Below are 21,515 nucleotides of genomic sequence, written 5' to 3' on the forward strand. Positions count from 1 at the left end.
CATGCCCACAGTTACCTGGGCTGAAAGAAAATCCTGTTATTAAAAAATAATAAACCCGATAACAAGTTACAGCGTGTCAAGCTCATATGAGTTTTAGTATTATTGCTGTTGTTGGAAGCATATATATATATATATATGCATAGGCACACACAGAGATGATCCTGTTGTATAACCTTAGACTGGAAAGGAGTTCACAGGCAACATCTTATACTCTTGTTTTCCAAATGACGAAGTTAAGGTTCCTGGAAGAAGCGAAATGACTGGCCCCCGGGGACACAGCCAGTTAAGTGAATTTCAGACATAGTCAGCACATGTGTATCGTGTGCCTCCTGGGAACATGAGTTCCCCAAGCACTGTCATTTTGTCCCAAAGTTCCTTCCTTCCCCGAGTTCTCACACTGCAGAGTCCCTGTGCTCATGGCATAGACCCATCCTTGTTTCTTCACATGATGCCGCCTCCCTGCCTCTATGGACAAAGACGCATACTGCATACCGCTGTTCAGTGCTGCAGATGCTCGTCTGCTTACACTGGCAAAGAGTCACCAGCGTAGCTTCAAGGTTCTCACTATCCAGCCTATCAATGTAATTGTGTAGTAGTATCACTGGAGTTGTGAAACAAACACTAATATCCCCTCCTTGTGTTTATATTTAGCAGTGAGTGTTAATGGTATGATTATTGAATGGAAACAAGCTCCACCCAGAACGAGACTGGATGACTACAGGATTGCCTGGGGGACTTAGGTTATCCAGTGCACACTGCACTCTGAAATGAAAATACCCAGCATAGACAACTTTATTATGTCTATAAACTTGGCTTCCTACTATCACCATTTCAAGCCAAATTATGTATGTTTGATGAGGCATAATTTCTTATTAGATTGAGAGAATACCAGGGCAGAATACATCACGACGGAATTATAATTTGAATTTTAATCAAGCTCTGTTCATTTCCCAATACTAGCTAATGAAATAAACTCCATACTGTAGTTACACAAATGAACAGGGGACAATAGACAACAAAAAGGGAGCAAATCATACTGCTTACCATAAATATTTTTTATAACAGTAAGCATTAACTGTTGGCATTTTTTTTTCCTGACCTTTCCGTGAACCCTCTTTCATCAGCCTTATGGTGGTCGCTCCTGAAAGACAGATGTCTGACGCTGGGTTTTGGCATCTCTGATGAAGGATTTAACATGCTGTATTCAGCCCTTTAATGATTCTCTAAAATTTTATTTTGATAACCTCTATGTAAACCCTGCATGGAGATCAATGTTTCTCGTTTCTGACAGAGGATATGTTGAAACCTTTCCAACAACACATCATTAGTGAAGTGGAGAGGGGACTGATGTGGTGGACTTTGGTTTGCTTCATTCTGCTTGCTGTTTCCTCTCTTCATCTACCACACCCAGAATTCAGACGTTTGAAGCAAGTGTTTATAATAAGAGATTGGAAGAATGAAGTCATAGCTGGAATTGCCTCTAACACATCACTGTATTGTCTGTACTGACCACACCAACAGCTCCATAAGAATGATATAAATAATACAAAACTCAGTTATCTGAATAATGAGCCATTTTCCCTTATTCCTAGCCACTTCAATTTCGTCTGGTGAGTAACTTCTAACCAGAGTATTTATCACCTGGTCATTTTTATTAGTTGGTATAATAAACTTGAGTATATGAACAATTAGAGTTTTGTAAAGGTTGAAGAGTCAGGTGGCCAACAGACACACGTTGATAGAATTTTGAATATTAAAACTGTGGTATTTGCCACCTGCCAGACGCTTCTCTCTTTAATCGCAAAAAGCAGGAAAATATCATTGCTGTAAATGGCTTGGGGGCCTGTTAAAACGTTGTTTTTCTAAAGTATTTAAGTCATCAAACAAGTAGCAGGAGGTCAGTGTCTAATAATGTTGGTTAATAGCTGGGAGGCAGATCAGAATACATTTAGATTTCTTTTTCTAAACATTTTCACAAGGGCAAATATTAATAAAAAAATTAAAGCTTTAGAGTTTGCAGAAAATATGCAGAAATAAGATTTATACTCTGCCTCTGTAAGGGTGTTGAATATCATTTCAACTTGCAAATATTGGTACAATGGTCATATTATCTTCACATTGTGACAGTTTTGTATTTTCTTCACTTGAAACATTGTCCCGGGGGCATTGTGATTGTTAAACTAATCTTTATTCATGATTTATGCAGCCTTAACTCAAATCTCTGGAACAAAATTAATAAATCATATGTTGATAGAGAATGGCAGAGACCGTAGATAATTCGATGAACAATTTCTATGTGATCAGTACCACTTATGCCAACTTATAGTTGAAGTAAATTTTTCCATAAGATATAAAAACTCTTAGGATCTTCTGAAAAGTATAGAAATTCAGTCTCTTGCCTGATGTATTTCAAGATGGGCTGAAGCCAGACTGAACCAAACCAATGTATGGTCAACTCACCCTTAAAAGATTAACTAGCAAAGAGTATCACATAACTTGAATTCACAGCATACCGGAACTCTTAACTCAAAACCCTCCTGCTGCAATTTATGTCCATTTGTTCTTGCTGTTGTCTCAAAGGAGCTCTTACAGTATAACTGAGTATCCTCTGTGGAACTATAACTAAGCAATAACCTAGGAGAAAAGGTACATTGGTAATTAGTCCAGGAAGTGATGCTGGCTGGAATACCAAGCAGGGCTAGCTGTCTGTTAGTTACAGAGTTTTCATGCCATTATAATAATTGCAGCTTTAAGGGCATCCAGGTATTACTGGGTATAATTATTGAAGGTAAGATTATTTTCTTAATAAATTTTTAGAATAGTTTTATATTTACAGAAAAATTGCAAAGATATTACAGTGTTCCCATATACTTCGCACCTGGTTTCCCCTATTATTAACATCTTACCCAGCTGGACAACCTGAAAGAAATGGATACATCCTTAGAAACACACAACCTTCCAAGAGAGCATCATAAAGAAGTGGATAATCTGAATAGAATGATTACTAGTAAGGAGACTGACCAATAATCAAAAACCTCCCCAAAAGCAAAAGTCCAAAACCAGATAGCTTCATCAGGGAATTCTACCAAACATTCAAAGAATTAATAGCAATCCTTCACAATTCTTCAAAACAATTGAGGAGGAGAGAATACTTTCAAACTCATTTTTATAAGGGCAGCATTACCGTGATAACAAAACCAGACACATACATCACACATGCACACACACACAAAAAAATTGTAGACCAATATCCCAGATAACCATAGAAGCAAAGATCCTCAGGAAAAAATCAGCCAACTGAATTCAGCTATATAGTAAAATGACTATACACAATGCTCAAGTGGAATATATTCCAGGGATGCAAGGATGGGGTCAACATCTGCAAATCAGCCTGTGTGATACACCACATTAACAAAATGAGTGATAAAAATCTTATGATTATCTCAATAGGTCCAGAAAAAGCATTTGGCAAAATTCAACATCCACTTATGAAAAAAAAATCCCAACAAAGTGGGTATAGAAGGGACATACTTCAACATAATAAAAGTCATATATGACAAGCCCACAGCTACCATCATACTCAATGGTGAAAACCTGAAAGCATTTAAGATCAGGAACAAAACAAAGATGCTCATTCTGGCCACTTTTATTTAATGTAGTATTGAAAGTCTTAGCTGCTGCAGTTAGGCAACAAAAAGAAAAGGCATCCAAACTGGAAAGGAAAAAGCAAAACTGAGATGATTTAAGGATGACATAATTTTATGTATAAAAAACTCTAAAGATTCCACCAAAAAAAATGTTAAAACTAATAAAAACATAGTAAAGTTTCAGGATGCAAAATCAATTTGCAAAAATCTGTTGTTTTCTAAAAACTAAAGTATCAAAAGCTAAGAACCATAAGAACAATCCCATTTATAATTGTATCAAAAAGAGCAAAATACCTAGAAAGAAATTTAACCAAAGAAGTGAAATACCTATACACTGAAAACTGTAAGACATTGATGAAAGAAACTGAAGACAAATAAATGGAAATATATTCTATGTTCATTGATTGGAAGAATTAATATTGTTAAAATGTCCATGGGGATGGACAGATACACACTGCTATATTTAAAATGGATAACCAACAAGGACCTACTGTATAGCACATAGAACTCTGCTCAGTGTTAATGTTGGCAGCCTGGATGGGAGAGGAGTTCTGGGGAGAATGGAAATGTGTATATGAATGACTGACTCCCTTTGCTAATTGTCTGAAACTTATCACAACATTGTTAATCAGTTATATATACTCCAGTACAAAATAAAAAGTTTTTTTTTAAAAAAATCCATACTCCCCAAAGCAATCTACAGATTCAGTGCCAATTTCCCATTTTTCATAAAAATAGAACAATCTTAAAATTTGTATGGAACTACAAAAGACCCCAAAATAGTCAAAGAAATCTTGGGAAAGAAGAACAAAGCTGGAGGCATCATACTTTCTGGTTTCAAAATATATTATAAAGCTATCATAATCAAAACATCATGGTATTGGCATAAAAACACAGAATAGAGTCCAAAAATAAACCCATGCATATATGGTCAATTAACTTATGACAAAGGAGCCAAGAATATATGATGGGGAAAGACCAGTCTTTTTAATAAGTAGTATTGAGAAAACTGGGCAGCCACATGCAAAAGAATAAAACTGGACCACTCTTACACCATACACAAAAATTAAAATAGATTAAAGACCTGGAACCATAGAGTTCTTAGAAGAACACATAAGCAGTCAGCTCTTTGACATCAGTCTTGGCAATCAGCCTTGATTTTTTAATTTGACACCAAAATTGAAGATAATAAAAGCAAAAATAAGCAACTGAGACTTCCTCAAACCAAAGTTTCTTCACATCAAAGGAAACCATCAACAAAATAAAAAGGCAAACTATGGAATAGGAACAAATATTTGCAAATCATGTAACAAGGGGCTAATGTCCCCAATATAAAGAACTCATATAACTCAATAGCAAAAAAGAAAGAAAGAAACCATCTGGTTATGAGCAGAAGATCTGAATAGATATTTTTCCAAGGAAGACATACAAATGACCAACTGGCACATAAAAAGATGCTCAACATCCCTAATCAGAGAAATGCAAATCAAGACCACAATGAGATATCACCTCATACCTGTTAGAATGGCTGTTATCAAAAAGGTAACAAATGACAGGTGTTGGTGAGGATGAATAAAGAAACCCTTGTGCACTGTCCAAAGGTGGCTCAGACAGTAAAGTATCTGCCTGCAATGCGGGAGACCCACATTCAATCCCTGGGTTGGGAAGACCCTCTGGAGAAGGAAACGGCAGCCCACTCCAGTACTCTTGCCTGGAAAATCCCATGGACGGAGGAGCCTGGTAGGCTGCAGTCCATGGGGTCGCAAAGAGTGGGACATGACTGAGCGACTTCACTTTCACTTGTGCCCTGTTGGTAGGAATGAAAATTGGTGCAACCACTATGGAAAACAGTGTGGCGTTCCTCAAAAAATTAAAAACAGAACCACCATGTCATCCAGCAATTCTACTTCTGGGCATCTAACCAAAGAAAATGAAAACATTAATTTGAAAAGATCTGTGTACCCCCCACCATGTTCATTGAAGTAGTATTTATAAGAGCCAAGATATTGGCTAAGTGTCCATTGACAGATGAATGGATAAAGGAAATATGACATCTATACTGGAATACTCTTCAGCCATAAAAAGGATGGAAGCTTTACATGTATGACTACATGGATAGATCCTGAGAGCATTATGCTATATGAAATAAGACCTAGAAAGACAAATACCATATGATTTCACTTATTTGTGGAATCTAAAAGACAAAAGAAAAAAGAAAAAAACCCCAAGTCCAGAAATATCATATGACATCCCTTAAATGTAGAGTCTAAAAAGACTTGATACAAATGAACTTATTTATAAGACAGACTCACAGATATAGAGAACGAACTTAAGGTTGCCAGGGGCAGGGGAAGAGATAGTTAGGGAATTTGGGATGGATGGGTACACACTGCTATATTTAAAACAGATAACAAACAAGGGCCTACTGCACAGCACAGGGAACTCTGTATAATGTTATATGGAAGCCTGGATGGGAGGGGATTTGGCTGAGAATAGACACATTTATATGTATTCCTGAGTCCCTTTGCCGTCCACCTGAAATTGTCACAACATGGTTAATCAGCCATACTCCAATACAAAATAAAAAGTTCAATTAAAAACAACCACCAAGCCCATAGATACAGTAAACAGTGGTTGCCAGACGGGAGAGGGGTGAGGTGGATGAAAGGAGTAAAAGGGTTCAAAAGATACAAACTGCCAGTTATAACATAAATAATGTCCAGCATGGTGATTATATTTAATAATACTGCATTTTGTATTTGAAAATAACTAAGACAGTAAAAAAAAAAATCTTATATTAGATGTTTATTTGTTACAACAATCAACCAGCATTGATACATTATTACTAACTAAAGTCCATACTTCATTCAGATTCTTTAGTTTTTGTCTGATACCCATTTTTCTGTTCTGAGATCCCACATTACATTTAGCTATCATGTTCCGCTTGGTTGTGAGTTTCTCAGACTTTTCCTTGTTTCTGACAACGCCGACAGTTTTAAAGAGCACTGGTCAGGTATTTTGTAGAATGTTTCTCAAGTGAGATTTGTCTAATACTTTTCTCATAAATGGACTGGGGTTATGAGTTTTGGAGAAGACCAAAATAAAAGTGTCAGTGTCATCAAATATGAAGGGCACATACACTGATGCTCATCTTGATCACCTGTCTGAGATGACTATTTGGTTTCTCCATGTAACGTGACTGTTACGTACTCTCTGGAAGGAAGTTGCTATGCACTGCCCACACTTAAGGAGTGGAGAGTTATGTTCCACGTCCTTCAGGTCAGAGTGTCTACATAAATTATTTTAATTTTCTCTGTACAGGTGATTTGTCTCTTGTCTCCCTCCCATTCATTTATTCAAATAATTATTTATAAATTGGTATGAACTCTTATACTTTGGGTTATAATGCAATACTGCTTCATTTTGTTTCCAGATTATTCCACCTTTGGCCACTAGAGTTCTTAATACCTGGATCCTACATCCCTCTGACATAACCCTTCACCACTGTGGGTTTTTGTTTTTTTGTGGGGTTTTAGTGATTATTTGGAAGGAATGATGCTAAAGCTGAAACTCCAGTACTTTGGCCACCTCATGCAAAGAGTTGACTCATTGGAAAAGACTGTGATGCTGGGAGGGATTGGGGGCAGGAGGAGAAGGGGACGACAGAGGATGAGATGGCTGGATGGCATCACTGACTCAATGGACTTGAGTTTGGGTGAACTCCAGGAGTTGGTGATGGACAGGGAGGCCTGGCGTGCTGCAATTCATGAGGTTGCAAAGAGTCGGACACGACTGAGCGACTGAACTGAGCTGAACTGAACTGAGTGATTGTTTTCAAGTTAATTGTTTCTTGCACTGAAAATCAGTCGAATTGGTAGTTACCAACTTTTCTCCTGCATTCCAGTATTCAATCATTTTCTATTCAGGTGAACAAGTAGGATTTTTAAAAATCACCCATATTTGATTATTAATCAGATTATTCAGTACCCTTGATCTTTCTTCTCCTTGTATATACTACCCAATCATGAGACCCTTTTTGGATTTAAAGATTCATTATTTTAAAAGCAGTGATAAACAGATTAGATCAGAAGTAAATAGGGACAAAAACTGGAATATAAAGACTCAGATAATGAAAGCAAAACAAACAAACAAAAAACTATAGAATACAAAAGCAATGGGCTTTTACAAGTAGTAAAAGGAACTCTGTGAAAAATGAGCTTAAAATTCAAGATAAATACCCTAGACCATTTATTAAACTAACATACATCTTAATATAATCAAGAGTGTCTCAGCCAGAGAAACAACTTAGAGCATACTGAATGGTAAGCTGGAGACACTGCATTAAAACCAGGAGTGAGACACTCCTCACCATGATCATTCAGTATTCTACTGGAAGCTACAACCCCCTCTAAGAAATAGAAATCAGAGGAAAGGAGGAACAAGATAATCATTATTTGTATGTTATATTCCTATTTATCTAGAAACTTAATAGAACAAAAATAATAAATAAAAATGTCTTAAAAAATTAAAATCTATATACAAAATAAACCAAAATCTGTAACTTTTCTTATGGACAATAATTACAAAATATAATGGAAAAAATTTTCATGTACTAGAGTATAAAATAATAAATAGTAATAAATCATATCTTGGAAATTAAAATACTTTATGGGGAGAAATAAAAGGAAATTTTGCATAAACGCTATGTTGCTAAATGGGAAGATTAAATTGCATCTTTAAAATGGTGGCTAAAAAAAAAACGGCAAGAATAAACAGAAATGATCAGTAAAGTCTGGGGGACAAGAATGTTGGAGATCTTCCTGTACTAGTTATTAAAATGAATTATAAAGCTATAATAACTTTAAAACATGGTATTTTACAAGAACGGACCAACTGCTGAGACAGAACATAGGAAGTGCTTCTAGTATGTGTAAGAACTTACTCTAGATAAAAGTGATACAGAAATGAAGAAGTTATCAATAAATAGGATTGAACCAACTGATAAACAATTCATAGAAAATGAAAATTAGCTTTCTACATCACACCATACACTAAAATACATTATCAATGGATTGAAGAGTTTATGAAGTCATAAAAGTCATAGAAAATCTAAGAATTATTATTTGCACTTGGAATGAGAAGACCCTTCTACGTAGAGGAGTAATAGAGAAAACCACAGAGAAAATAACTGATAGGTTTAAATTCTAAAAACCTCCAAGTCAAATAGACTATAAACAAGATTAAAAGATAAATGACAGGATCTCTTATAAGTTAAAGACAGAATACTATGGGCCAAGAAGTTTTTAAGGAGTATTTATTTACTTGATATTTGTGTATTTGCTTATTTATGTCAAGAAATTAATAACAGAATACTATCCCTAATCTGCCAATTTGAAGAGATGTGTTGAAACAATGAAAACCCAGTCTTGGCAAAGATTCCGGAAAATGGGCAATTTCATTCACTACCAGTGGAAGTAAAACCTTGACAGAAAATGAAATTCATAGGAGAGGTAGCCTAAGTGGAAAGAGGATTGGAATGCAGGCTGAGATCCTGCTCTAAGCTTCTGTCGTGCAGTGTGAACCCAAACAGGAAGTATGAGATCTCTGCTTCTTTGTTTTCTCATCTGTAAACAGAGAGGTGGGTTTAAAAATATTGTCAGTTTAAGTGAAGACAGGAGAAGCAGTGATACTGGGAGAGAAATGGGAAATTTAGAGACCAGAAGAGACAATCTGTTTGGAGAGGGAATCTGACTAAAATCTCAGATCTATTCATTGTAATAACATAGAAACCCCAGAAACAACTCCCCAAATCTATAAGGGTAAATTAAAGCATTAAAAATAAGTGGGAAAAGGATTATTTGATAAATTATTTAGCTCTCATTATGAAGAAAGAAAAGCAGAGGCATCACCCCATACAGATGGATAATTTTAAATGGATTAAGGGCTTGAGTGTGTAAAATAAACCCTTAAATGTTTTAGAAGGAAATACAAAAGAATATTTTGGTGGCTATGGGGGATAGATTATTTCCCAGTCAATACACAGAAAGGACAGTTCATAAAGGAAAGATTACATTAAGAAGTAAAACTGTATTATGCAAGAGCCACTACAAATAAACTTAAGACATAATAAACCCTGGACTGGAAATATATAATGTTAACACATAAAACAGAAAGTATATTGGTTTCCAGACTATATAGGTGGAGAATCCTTGATGAGTGAGTAAGTGAGTAAAAGTCACTCAGTCATGTCCAACTCTTTGTGACCCAGTGGACTATATAGACTGCCAGGCTCCTCTGTCCATGGGATTCTCCAGGCAAGAATACTGGAGTGGGTAGCCATTCCCTTCTCCAGGGGATCTCCCCAACCCAGGGATCAAACCCAAGTCTCCCGCGTTGCAGGCCAATTCTTTACCATCTGAGCTACCAGGGAAGCTTAAAAAGGTGAGCATGTTAGTCGCTCAGTCACGTCCAACTCTTTGGGACCCCATAAACTGTAGCCTGCCAGGATTCTCTGTCCCTGGGCTTCTCCAGGTAAGAATACTGGAGTGGGTAGCCATTCCCTTCTCCAGGGGATCTTCCCAACCCAGAGATCAAACCTGGGTCTCCTGCATTGCAGGCAGACGCTTTATCATTTCCGCCAACAGGGAAGCCCAGAGTATCCTTTCAAATCAGTATTAAAAAGACAAACTGACTACAAAAATGAGTAGCAAAGAAACTTTCAGGAAGTAAACAAAGGAGGTTTAAAGGACAAATAAATATAAGAAGAGATGCTGAGCCTTACTAACAGGAGAAATGCTTGCTAAAATAGGCACCATTCCTCATCCATCAGAATGACAAAAAATTATGAAGTATGACTGTCCAAATGTTGGACAGGATGACTGGAATGGAGCATTTTCTCGGCTTACTAGGCATGCAATCTGGTACACCTTTTTGGACAGCAAGTTGACAGTACCTGCTAAAGTTGAAAATGTGGTCTATTAAGCAGCAGTTTTACCCCTAAAATTATTCCCTAGAGAAGCACTTGCAACAGAAGCCCTGTAATAAGGACATTCATTTGTCATAGCAAAATCTAATGTCTGTTAATGGAGTGAAGATAAATCATGCTATGTTCATATTTTGTTTTCTTCATTGCTATGTCCCTAGCCATCAGAACAATACCAGGAGCACTGTTGATGTGCATAAATATTTGTTGAATGAATGACTATGGAGGACACTTACAGCATTAAAAATGAATAAACTAGGTCCATATGTACCCATATCAGTAGATTCCAGAAACAGTGTTGGGTGAACTAAATGATTTTTGAACTTGTATATTGTACAAATTTAACACACAGGAAACACTATTACATAGATACCTACATATAGTAAAACACAGTCTAGAAAAAAACAAAAAATGTTAATGGTGGTTGCCACTGGAAAAGAAGGGAAGGATGATAGCAAAGAGAAAAGCAGAAGAAGAAATTTGAGAGTAGGGGTTGGGAAACAAAGGAGACTTCAGCTTACCTCTGTGGTCTTATTTCTTCTAATAAAAATTTATCTGAAGCACAAATGACAAAGTAAACTTTTTAAAAAATCTGACTTGGAAATACATGTTTATTTTTTCTGCTTACAAAACTCTTTAAATAGAGAATACTTTTAATTCATAAAACAAGAGATAACTATATAAATGGGAGTAAGGAATATGAAACAGTGGATATTCAAAATGTAGATAAAATCAATTCATTTACTGAGTTTAAAATGAAATCAAGTAAATCTCCTAGGCTTTAGACCAAAAAGACAAGAAGATAGAATATACAAGACAAAATATAATGGGCACGGACGCTCAGTCCTAGAAGTCTAACATCTGATTAATGAGAGAAAGAGAAAACAAAGACAACAGTGAGGAGGTAACAGGTATTTAAAGAGATAATAAAACAGTTCCTAGAGCTGAGAAGAAGCAAGGGCCTTCAGATTTAAATCGTAAATCCTTGTGAAATTGGAAACGCAAAAGATAAAGAGAATATGCTAATAGCATTCAGAGGAGGAAGAGAAGTTACTTACAAAGAAATGAGAATCAGAGTGGCATTTTATTTCCAATCAGCAACACTTTAGAAGAATGAATTCACAGTTCTGAGGAAAAATGATATTGAACCTAGGTATAGTTCAATGATATTGACTATATCATTAAGCTATTAGTCAGTGGAAAGGCAAAATAAAGATTCTTTTGGAAGATTCAGGAATAAAGCTCTCCAGGGAAATACTTGTTTGAGAACATTTTCTAGGAGAGGAAGCAGGGAACTTGAAGGAGAGAAAAAAGAACATCATTTGAAAAAATATTGACCTCACTCTCAAAAAGTACAATGAAAAGAAACCCAAAGTTGTGGCATGTTTAGATAACACTATGTCTGAATTACAGCATAAAAGTCAGAAAGCAACAGGAAATCTTCAAGAAGAATGTGAATTTTCTGTACTGATTTGATTAACCAGCCATATGAAATTAGTATTAAGGCAAAAAATAAGCTGCTACTGTCAACAGAATAGAAATAAAACAAAAATAGAAGCAGCTCAGGAAAAACAAAAAGCTTCACAAGAAATATAGTCCAACTATGAAACAAATGAAAATGTGATTTGATTTTGAGCAACCGGTAGAATACAATTTTTTTAAGTTTTGACCTTGAAGCTTGGAGGATTCTCTTTCAAGCAATATGGCTTAAGCAACCCAGTATTGCCTTTTCTCAGGAGCTAAAGTGAGTGATATCTATAGAACTATAATACTGAAATGCTTTTTCTTAGTTTTTGTTTTCTACAGTTTGTTTGTAGAGAATTTGTGGAAGCCAATTAAGACCACCAACAATTTAAATTATAAATCCTAAAATGCAAAATGTATGCTATGGCTGAGAGAATTTAGGTGATGGAAGAAGAAAAGTGCAGTGGAGAGAAGTGCAGTGGTGCCAGTTTCCTCGAGGTACACAATTAAGAGATACTGGTTTAAACTGATGGATTAAGAAATAAATGTTTAGGCATGTTATTTAAAGTTCTAAAGCTAGCAAAGAACTTTAGAAGTAAAAAATATAGCAAAATTAAGGGAAAGGAGGAAGGGAAGGAAAAGGTAGTAAGCTAAATTTCTAATTTCTTAAAAACAGAAAGCTAATTGAAGCTGCTAAAATTTGGTAAATCAAGAGAGGAGGAAGTGTAAGTACTGCAAGAATAACTGAAACCAGTAATCCCAGCAGATTATATACCAATATAATCTGGAGGTGTTATCAATATCCTCCTTTAGTGAGTGAATTTGTATAACCATGAAAGTTCATTACTTTTATCATAAGTTTTTAAAAGGAGATAAAAAATTGTAAGGCCTCTCTGCCTCGCTGATTCCTGCAACACCACTCCATAAAAAGAGTCGAGCCAGAGGAAAGGGCAAGAGCTTGCTGTCAACGTTTTCTTTGTGTTATAATTTCGGCAGTCTTCTTATAGAGTAAAAAGAGCCTAGATTATAGTTTGGCCAAAACTCAAAAACCCTGGAGCAAACACTGAACAATGTACAAAAATGTCCAAAGAACTCTAATGGAAACATCTAAGGTCACTGCTTTACAGAGAATGCTGTTGGTGGTACATCTAATCCACTGTTCTTATCCAGATGCATCGAATGTTACCCAAAACTATCAGGGAAAAGAGGGAGTCCCAGGAACCCAGTCAGCAGAGAAACGGATGGACTAGAGATATAGTATACAATAATAACAAAGGTGAAACTCTATACTCAAGTTCATTGTTCATTCAGAGGAAGTCAAAGTATGACTCAAAATATTATTGTGAAGAAACTTCCACAAGTAGTACAACATTTTGAATTCCATTAAACATAATAGCTAACATTTTACAATGCCTATTATATGCCAAACACCGTGCCGAGTGCTTTATGTGTATTATTTAATCTTCAGAAGATTCTAATGAGGTTAGTACCGTTATTATTCCCAATTATAGATATGGAAAGGGCTTCCTCAATGGCCCAGCAGGTAAAGAATGAGCCTTACAGTGCAGGAGACATCAACCCAGGGTTTGATCCCTGGAATAGGAAGATCCCTTAGAGAAGGAAACGGCAACTCACTCCCTGGCAGGCTACGGTCCAAAGGGTCACAGGGAGCCAGACTCGACTGAGTGACTAAGCCCGCAAGCATCAGATAAGGAACCTGAATCAGTGAGGGTTCAATAACTTGCTCAGAATCACATAGATAGTAGGAAATGGAACATATGTCCCAAATGTGCCCAAGTCCTCTGAGTTTAGAAAATATGAATACATTTTTAAGAGGTGAATTAATAATTATAATCTCAACACCCTGGGATGTTTATGTACTTTTATATATTTCATCTTCCCGATGTATTTTTTGAGTGTGATGCATTTTCTATTTCTTACCGATTTGGGGGTCCTGAATCTCTTTCTGTATGTGTGTGCTGTGCTCAGTTGTAGCTGACTCTATTGTGACCCCATGGACTGCAGCCCGCCAGGCTCCTCCGTCCATGGGATTCTTCAGGCAACAATACTGGAGTGGGTTGCCATTTCCTCCTCCAGGGGATCTTCCCAACCCAGGAATCAGAACTTCATCTCCTGAGTCTCCTGCGTTGCAGGTGGATTCTTTACTGCTGAGCCGCTGGGGAAGCCCCTTCTATACTATATAGATAGATAGATGGATAGATTCCCATACTATATCTATATATATCTATATCTATATATCCATATATATAGTGTGTGTGTACATGTATGTACAGATATACACACACAAAATATATATTGTTTAATAATCTTTTTTCACTTAATAATTGGATATTATTCCATATGATTCCGTGGTCTTCTGCAAATCTGCTTAGTATTAATTTATTCATTCACTCGATGTTTATTGATGAATGAGACACTATTCTAGACACTTGTACTACACAAGTGAACAAGCACACAAAAATCCCCAAATTTATGAATTTATGGAGTTGACATTTCACTGTGGGGAAATGACAATAACAGAGTAAGTGAAGTGTATATTATGTTGGAAGCTGAAACGTACTATTGCTCTTAATCCAATATATGGATTAAAAGATATAGCAGGATAAGAGGGATCAGGAGAGCTAGGAGGGTGGTAAGGTGACTGAAGTTTTCATTGAGAAAACGACACTGGAGAAAAGCCTTGAGGGAGGTAAAAGAGTAAGCCAGGCAGATAGCTGGGGAGAAAGCTCTTATAAAATCGAGATATAATTCATATATGATCAAATTCACTCTCTTAAAATATATAGTTCAGTTTAACAGAAAAATTAAATTCTTTAGGGAGGATTAATTTGAGACACTGTATCACTTACTAGCTGGTGAGTGCCTTGTTTTAACATACATACATTAAGGAGTTGCAGTATGGATTTGTGTGTATTTATACCTGTATTTGAGCTTTCCAAGTGGCGCTAGAGGTAAAGAAACTGCCTGCCAATGCAGGAGACATAAGAGATGCGAGTTTGTTCCCTGGGTTGGGAAGATCCCATGGAGGAGGGCATGGCAACCCACTCCGGTATTCTTGCCTGGAAAGTTTCATGGGCCTTTCCAGGTGGGCTACAGTCCATGGAGTTGCAAAGAATCGGACACAACTGAAGCGATTTAGCATGCACGCACAAATACCTGTGTTTGCCTCTTAAGCCTTGTCTTTTAAGGTATTTCCTCCACTGGGATTTGCCTTTAGAAAAGCTAAAATTCACTTCAAAAGAAAGAATTCCATTATGCTGATATCATAAGCCTTGTTGATTACTAAGTAAGATTTTCCTTCATGGTGGGAAAAAGCCTTTCTGCCCTTTACATGCCCACATTCCCGGTTATGTCTGCCTCCCACCTCCCCAGCTGCACACCAACAAAGGCACACACGTGAAACACGCACGACAGATGGTGCCAAGTCAAGAAGCCTGCCCTCGCTGTGACGGCTTCCTCAGCCTGCTTTCACCGGGCGCAGATACTGAAGATCATGACTTAGGGAGGATCCATCCACCTTTATTATTTCTCTGTTTTCTCAGTGTCTCCTCTACACACTGGAGTCTTTCATCCATAAGTGTCACCAAGTTCTGGGCTGCTGGCCCGTGTCACATGAGGAAATCCATGAGCACTTGAGAAATAACCCGCATTGGACCTGGCTCCAAGGTCATGATGCAAAACGCCACATAACAGAGAAACTCCAATACCACAATTAGGGACTGTTTTCAACTGTCTCATGCATTCTTTCACTCCATGTATTGGTTTTCCAAGGAGCATGGGGATGATCAGGGGCAACATTTTCTCTATGTCTTTGTGTGTTTCTGCACAAGCCCTGGTCTGGTGCACAGAGTGGATGCTCAAGTATTAACAGCCTGGGTGAGAAACCGGGCAGTCCCACTGAAGAGAGCTCACAATGCCTTGCGGCGGCCGCCGAGAATGGGGCTACAAGGGGCTCTTGGTGATGTTTGGGGAACGCAAGTGGGCAGTTCCTGGCCTGGCATTATTTTGTTGCTATTGGGTGTATATATTGCTTTCTCCCTCCACCAAAAGATGATTTTGGTGAGCGAAAAACCTTGCAGGAAAATGCAGTTAAGCCAAGAAGTAGGTACCTGCTGACAGTGCTGAAAATATCTTCTGTGACCACATACACGGTTGTCACGTTTAGGGTGTCTGCTGTGCTATTGCTCTTGCCACCCCCCACACCCCCACCCGAGAGGTGGTTTCCTAATAGCTACGGTTTCAGTGACTGTCTGAACTGGGCACGTGACAGCTTGCACGCAGGGAAAGATGTTCTACTGTTCGTTTGCTCCCTCACCTTCCTCGGTGGAATCAGGGTTTAAGAGGTTATTTTTAGCCACTTTTGTCAGAAGGGAAAGAAGGAAAAGGCAAAGTGAAGACGCCCTGATGTGCTGTGGCAACTGAAAAGAATGGGCTTTAAAAAAACATCATTGGTGAAGATTAATTCCTTTGTCGATAAACGCCGGCAGCTAATCTAATGCCGATTGCACATGCCTGGGGAATGAGCCCTGTGGACACTGAGGAAACTCAATCATTGTGTGACGCAGCACTCGTTTTTTCTCCCAAACCCTGACCAGGCATCTGCCATTACTTTCCATTTTTTTAAATTGCAGAGCAAAAAGAAAAGCCAAGCGGTTCTTGCAGCTCCAAAGGGCAAACTGCATATGTTTTGACATAGGATGAAAATAAATTATTCTAAAGTCTATTCACATAGAGAATTATCTTTCCAAACCAAATGTCTGTTTCACCTCTCAGTTCCTTTCTGCACCAAGCCTTTGGGCAGCAACCTGACTGGGTGGTGTTAGTGAGTTTGCCTCCTTTAGGGCTGAGTTTAGTGACCGCAGGGCAGCTGGAGGCCCTTAGTACCCTTTTCCCCCCATTCACACAGCCACTTCTGCTTAGAAGAAACACTCCCTCCCTGGCCTTTGGCTTGTGGTCACTTTCAGGGACAGCAGACAGCCTAGAGCTAGGGTCCCATCTAGGACCACAGTGCATCAGTTTTTACTGGAAGTTAAAACGCCTTGGAAACTCAAGCAAATAAACCCCTAAACTCGGACAATCCCAGCTCCTGAAGTAGGAGAAAGCTGGGCTGGCCCTGTTTTTTCTCATCCTGCCTACACTAACCCAGAAAGCTCACGGCAAGTTTCCTGTGGAAAACTTTCTCACTTTCTAACTGTAGTCCTCAGGAATAAATTTTAACATGGCAACCCAGTATACACACACTCAAAAATAAAACTTACCTTGCAACGTACGGTGGGCTCCAGTGCTTTATTTTTTCCTAGCTCCATTTAATTCTCTTTTTCTCGCCTAAGACTCACTAAATTCATTTCACAACTCACTAGTGGGTCACCACCCACACTATGAGAAACACTGTCCTAGACGAGCAGTGTTTTGGGGTGGAAAGAGCTGCATACACAGTGCCCATCCTAGAGAAGGTGTGTGTTTGCTCTTCTGTGAGCTGGTCTGTGCTGGGATGCCTGCCCAGCAACTGCAAGGAGCCAGGCCTTGTGCTGAGCACCTGACCTGCAGAGCTCCAACTGCGGGAGGTCTGAGCACTGTAATCACTCACAGATGAGGCTCAGCTGAGCTTAGATGCTTGCCTGAGGATCCCCAGCTGGTGGAGTCAGAATTTAAATGGCACGGCTGTGACTGAACACCACACTCCTAACCTTGACCCTGCCCCAAAGCCCACTGGTTGCCCTCGGGATCAAGTTGAACCTCTTACCCTCTCCAGCTTCATTCTTCTCTCCTCCCTTGCACTGTAGCCTTAAGGACCTTTCTTCAGCTGCTCTAACATGCTGGGTCTTTACACAAGTTGTTCCTTCTGGAATTCTCTCCCCTTTGCCTGCCTAGCCTCCCTCATTATTTAGGTCTCATTATTTATGTAAACCTCATTTCCTCCAGGACACCTTCTCTGGATGCCCTGCTCATTGCCCTGTTAACAGTAACAAGTGCCTCCTTTAGGCTCCCAGGACACTCTGTAATTTCTCCACCCCAGCACCTGTGCTATTTCATTATTTTGCTTCTGTATCCAATGGTGTGCTACTGAAAGTTCAACAACCAGCTTCTGGGGACTGGGGAAGGAAGGAGAAATTTGTAGCGTTTGCCAGTTTCCATAGAGTAAATACCTCCACCGTTGCCAATTTCAAGCTACCAGCATGGCTTCACTGAATATGGAGTTGGAAAGAAATTGGTGAGAACTGTTGGAAAGAAGCCGGCTCCAGTACAACACTGGACATCTGTCTTGTCTTCTCTGACCCGGGGGGGGAGGGTAGAGATTCTCTTTGTTTTGCTGACCCTTGTGTAACTCCTCAGTGGATGAAAAGAAGAGGAAAAGACTGGCAGGAAAAGGGACTGATATTCTGAGAAATACTAAGATAGTCCCAACAAGTAAAGAAAGAATGAGAGATGAAAGGATAAAGGCTGTGTGTGCTGAAGATAACCAGCAACAATCACCCCTTCTTTGTAGTTTATAGAATGCTTCCACGTGCTTCATGTCATTTGAACATATTCACAGAAATGTTAGGTTAGGTGTTACTCAAGAGATGAAGAAACTGTGTCTCTTGGAGGTAAAGTGATCTATGTAGGGGGTCACACAGTTCACACCTGAACCAAGGTCCTGAGTTCCAGCCCCACATTCCTTTATTATTTAGGTGACCTCCCACATGAACATACCTGCTCACAGCATGAAAGCAGATAGCCAGACACATGCGTGGACTGGAGTGAGGCAGGTAACGGCGCAGGGAAAGGCAAAGACTGTCTGGGAATGACGAATGCTCTGTGTGTATGCGTGTGTGCATATGTGTGTGTGTGTGTGTGTGTGTGTGTGTGTATGCACACCGGGGCCAGCACATGTGACACATGAATCTGTACTGTTTTTATGCCATCATTTCCCACCACTAACAATTTTTTAAAGAAATAGTGCCTCCCTCCAAGAATTGAGATGAGGGTTATATGAGATAATTCATGCTAAATAAATAAAGGGCTGCTTCTCACAGAGTGAACACGCAGTATTGTTTTTGTATCTTTTGTTACCTTCTCTTTATCAGGCTTTATTTTTGATGACCCTGAGGTGATTAAGCACCTTCTATTGATGTAACTTACAGGAGAAGAAAGCCTTGCCAGTAGGGCAGTGCTGTTCGTAGGGCTGCAATGCCACCCAGCCTTCGAGCTCAGGAATGTTTTACTGTGTTTCTGAGGAAGTTTCAAAACATGTCAAAATACTGATCTGAGACAGTCAGAGTTAGAATGAAATCCAGTGACCACTTGGACTTGTCTCGTAGAAAGCTCTAATGATTTCCCTTCTCCATGTCAATTCACGAGTGGCTTTACAAGGCTTAGGACACGCTTTGCAAAGCACCATCTTGAGTAAAACATACAGAAACATTAAACTCCATCTAGTACAAATGACCCTCTCCTATTTTCTTACTATGTCTGGTGTATACCTCGCTGTGTTTTGTTTGTCTGTGCTCACAGTCATCACTTTAGATACTAAACTCCTAAGCAGTTAGACAGGGACTGCGTTTGAGTTTTTGAACCAAGAGTATGTGTTTACATTCTTAAATGATTTTTAACAAAACTGAAAGACTACTATTTTATGATATGTGAATATCACATGAAACTCAAAGCTCAGTGTCTATAAGTAACATTTTCTTTAAAGTTTTTTCATAGCCATGCTTATTCATTTAGTATTGTCTATGACTATTTTCATGTTACAATGGCAGGGTCAAGTAGTTGTGACAAGTTTGAATGGTCTGCAAAGCTTAAAATCTTTATACTTTGTCCCTATAGAAAAAGTTTGCTGACTCTTGGCCTGGGATAACTAGTACACGCAGGCTAAGTTGCTCCAGTCATGTCTTATGGACTGTAGCCCACCAGGCTCCTCTGTCCATGGAATTTTCCAGACAAGGATACTGGAGTGGGTTGCCATGCCCTCCTCCAGGGGATCTGCTCCACCCAGGGATTGAACCTGAGTCTGTCTCCTGCATTGGCCGGTGGGTTCTTTACCACTAGCACCACCTGGGAAGCCCAAGATAACTAGTAGATCCCTTAAAAAGGTAAGGTTTCATCAGCAAATACTATGATGTTCATACTGAGGCTTTCAAGATTTTCAGTGCTTCTTAAACATGGGGAATGGTGGAAACTACTGTAATGCTGTCTCTTTTTAAGCCAAATGCGATTAAATAGCTCAAAATGCTCAAGAAGGCTTGCTTTTAGAGATACCTAGGAAGTTCATTTTCATTAAGAAGCATGAGGCAGGAAGCCTGCAACATTGAATTTCAGACAGCCCCGGGATTCTACAAACTAGCAATAATAACTGGTACTGCACAGGGCTGTTTAAAAGACTAACTGGGATGGTCTGTTTGTTGTTCTATGATACCCTCATTGTGTGCTCACACCTCACAGCACTTAACTCGCCTTTCCATCCTGAACTTCTTCCACGAGTGGAGTGCCTGGGGATCTATCCGGGGTAAAGCAATAGCAGTGGAGTGGTCAGGGTGACGGCTGGCCGAACTACCAACAGAAGGACCCTGAGACAATTCCATGTGGTTCCTCCAGTGATCCAACTAATGAACAAACGAATGCTTTCCTGGGGTCAGGGCCCAAATGCACAGTGAGAATCTTATTTCAGTGCTGTCCTAGACAGAGACACAAGTCAGTCCTGCCTTATTCAGATTCTACTCCATGGGACACTTATCACACATAAACATGCTTTGGCTTAAGTTTTGAAAACCCAAGCACAATTCTGAAAACTGTTTCTAACAAGTGTGAATTTTCCCACCTGGTTTGTTTTTTCGTTGGTTGGTTGGTTGGGGGTTTTTTTGTATTTGTTTTTCCTACTTATTACACCTGCTTATTGAGTAGATGATGTCAAAAGTTTTCTCCACAGTTTAGAGAAGATAACAACTTTTTAAAAAATAGGTTTGAACTTCTCATCTTGCCTGGAGTGTTAGAAAGTTCCTGTAATGCAGCTCAGAACAAAAGGCTTAAGAAGACAAAGGCCTCATTTTGATATGTTCAGTTCAGAATCTCTCCCTTTCTAGAACATTTAGGAATTGGTCATGATTCTTCTACAAAATTGTGAGCCTACCATTTCTGAACCAGAACAAGTTATAATGCAGTACTGGTAGTTTTACTTGAATTACAAAAGTTGACTGCTGTATCTTTTCAAATCAAAACTCAGATTCAACACTATCTTTTACTGTAGCAGGGAACTGGAGGAAATTTTGTGAGCTGGTAGTTTTGTACTTTCTACCACTCACAGTAATGTTCATTAGTTTTTCAAAATCAAATCTTCTAACATTCATCTACTTAAAAAAATAAAACAAAAATAAGCAAGCATATAAATAATATACAGTTGCACTACAATTTTAACAGCCCCC

The 21,515-nt window shown here is 38.7% G+C and overlaps 1 protein-coding gene and 1 long non-coding RNA gene across 4 annotated transcripts in view; one reads left to right on the forward strand and one right to left on the reverse strand.

Annotated features, from left to right (window-relative positions):
* Window positions 1-17,603, reverse strand: part of LOC106991187 (uncharacterized) — a 278,139-nt gene extending 260,536 nt beyond the window's left edge. Inside the window, exon 1 of the long non-coding RNA XR_009600668.1 lies at window positions 17,373-17,603. This is a non-coding gene — a long non-coding RNA (uncharacterized LOC106991187). The remainder of the gene's footprint in view (window positions 1-17,372) is intronic.
* MARCHF3 (membrane associated ring-CH-type finger 3) overlaps window positions 1-21,515 on the forward strand; it is a 154,421-nt gene that overhangs the window by 67,859 nt on the left and 65,047 nt on the right. The window lies entirely within an intron of this gene.

The sequence above is a fragment of the Ovis aries genome, chromosome 5 (assembly GCF_016772045.2).
Source record: "Ovis aries strain OAR_USU_Benz2616 breed Rambouillet chromosome 5, ARS-UI_Ramb_v3.0, whole genome shotgun sequence".
NCBI lineage: Eukaryota > Metazoa > Chordata > Mammalia > Artiodactyla > Bovidae > Ovis > Ovis aries.